Raw genomic sequence first — 2,956 nt, 5'->3', positions numbered from 1 at the left:
TGTGTGTGTGTGTGTGTGTGTGTGTGTGTGTGTGTGTGTGTGTCTGTGTCTGTGTCTGTGTGTGTGTTCGCATACAATAAATGGAATTGGCGCCATTATAGTCTGCAACTAAAGGTGAAAGTTGCTGTCCATTCAAGTTTTTGTTGCTTTACCATCTTCCCTATATTTTTGCCAATGCTAAGAGCTGTGCCCACTATCTGTGAATTCGTTTTGATTACACAAATCAGAGGAATCTCTTAAGCTCATTGGGAAACATGAAACGCAATTTTGTTAGCAAAGCGACGTATGGCCGGAAGCAATGCGACTGGACACGACGTACATCACCCACATCTATTATCAACCACAATACAAATAACAGGTAAATACATACATACGTATGTACATACATACATACATACATACATACATACATACATGCATACATACATACAAACATACATACACGCATACATATACATACGTGCATAGGTGGCAGTGATATAATGAGTCGCATTGGCGTTGGGAAAGACTATGCGAGACAAGGTGAAGAGTAGTGTACCCTATAATTTTGACATTCCAGAAAGCCTAAGCAAGTCACTGACTGTTTGGTTTGTCACTAAAATAATGAAAAACAAATGGAAACGTTGTTTACCAATGATGTTAGATGGAATCGGACGGAGAGCTACAATCACCAAATAACAGGTGGTGTACCAGCATAAGACAATATAATGATGGCTAGACTGATAATCGGTAGAAATTAATTTTTAGGTACGAAAATTATCCAGAAATATTCCATTGGTCTTTTGAGATGAATCAAGATTTATGACAAGTTCTGTACAGAATGAAGTAGTAGTACGATAAAGCAATATGTGTGAAGTCACTTACGTTACAGCTGGAAAGCAAACGTGATAGCAATTATTTGAAGCACAGATAAAAGGAAGCCGTCCTGGCTAGCAGAATTAAATCGAACTAATGTGTAATCAACACAAGTAGAAACAGTTAAGAGACATTTAACAAATATATACAAATATGGACTGGTATAAAATTTCAAATATGTTAAAATTACAGATGAAATTACATGAAGGCGTACAAACACATTCACAAATATTCGCGGTGTTTTTTATAATTATAGGCTTCCTATGTAAATACACCTGTACAAAGATATTCACATGCATAAACATATGAATACATACACGTCAGTGCACGCGTGTATGGGTGTATATACATGCATATATGTGGTGAGCATACCATTAGGAATAACAAAACCTGGTAGAATGTGATTTGAGCGGGATTTGACTTATATATATCTATAAAGCCAATCGACAAAATAGGATCTCCTGTATTCATCCACCAGAATACATATATATGAAATTGGAGAAGGTTTATAAAGTTCAACATCCTCTAAAAGACTGAAAAATATACATCTGGCTGTGTCGGTGTGTTTATGTTGCCGTAATTTAAGTGGTTCAGTAAATGAGCCCGATAGAAATAGGTACCAGGCTAATAAAAAAAAGTAATGGGGTCGATTCATTCGACTAAAATTCCAGCATGACCACAGTCTAATGACAAAAACATATATATATACACACACACACACACACATATATATATATATATATATATATATATATATACTTTATTTTTGTGATGTTTTTAGCAGCTTTAATAATAAAACATATTACTCGACTTCCGATATTCATTTTTTTTTCTTTACTCAAGGCACAAGGCCCGACATTTTGCGCTTGAAACTCAAGAGTACCAACGAATTTGAATCAAGCTGTTTTGATCCATATATGTAACTCCTAACAGATTGGTTGAGCGCCCCTCTCTCTCGTTTGTCCACTCACTCGTATATATATATATTACCCGTCCTTGTCTTTTTCTTTTTTTTTTTGTATCGTCTAACTGTCCGTATCTTTTGTCGCCTGTTACGTTCTTATTCCATTTTTTTTGTTTATATATATATATATATATAAATTCTGCACGCCTTTTTCACTCTTTCCTCTTGCCCCTTAACACTTTCTTCGTTTTTTTTTCTCACTCCCACCCTCTCTCACATTTCTTGGCCTTCTCTTCATTCTCATCACTTTCCCTCGATCTTTACCTCACTCTGTCCCTTTCCTTTTTTTCTCTCTTTCTCGTCCCTCCTTAATTCTTCAATCCCTCTTCTCCCTACTTCTCTCCTCTCCTTCCACGTGACCGGTGTTCGGCCAAGCCTGACCTTTCTTTCTTAGTTCGACTACCATCCGTATAGTATCTCTTATATTCCTTTCCATGACTTTATATATTGTACTAATAAAATTAGAATATTTCGTGTATTGAAGTATAACCGATTTATTAAGCATGAATTTTAACAAAAAAGTCAGGTATGGACTTCCAAGGACCATATGGACCATGGCTGAGAACCAGTGGTGTAAATTATGAATTTTGTTCCTAATTTGTAAAATATTTTTATAAGGAAATTAAAATACGCAAAATTTATTCTCGAAATTTTCTAGGTTTCTCTCAGTTTATGATTTGTTTAGGAGTGGCTGTGTGGTAAGCAGCTTGCTTACCAACCTCATGGCTCCGGGTTCAGACCCACCGTGTGGCACCTTGGGCAAGTGTATTCTAATATAGCCTCGGGCCGACCAAAGCCTTGTGAGTGAATTTGGTAGAGGGAAACCGAAAGAAGCCCGTCGTATATATGCATATATATATTTGTGTGTATGTGTATGTATATTTTTGTGTGTCTGTGTTTGTCCCCCCCAACGTCGCTTGACAACCGATGCTGGCAAACACACCTTAGCGGTTCGGCAAAAAAGACCGATAGCATAAGTACTAGGCGTCCAAAGAATAAGTCCTGGGGTCGATTTGCTCGACTAAAGGCGGTGCTCCAAATGACTGAAACAAGTAAAAGAGTAATATTTCACTCGATTATGTCGTGCGTAGTTCGTACTGGTGATGTCAGTTTTTTATATCGTTTATCTTTTCCTTG

Source organism: Octopus bimaculoides, chromosome 2, assembly GCF_001194135.2.
Source record: "Octopus bimaculoides isolate UCB-OBI-ISO-001 chromosome 2, ASM119413v2, whole genome shotgun sequence".
NCBI lineage: Eukaryota > Metazoa > Mollusca > Cephalopoda > Octopoda > Octopodidae > Octopus > Octopus bimaculoides.
Note: the sequence above shows the minus strand (reverse complement) of the source record.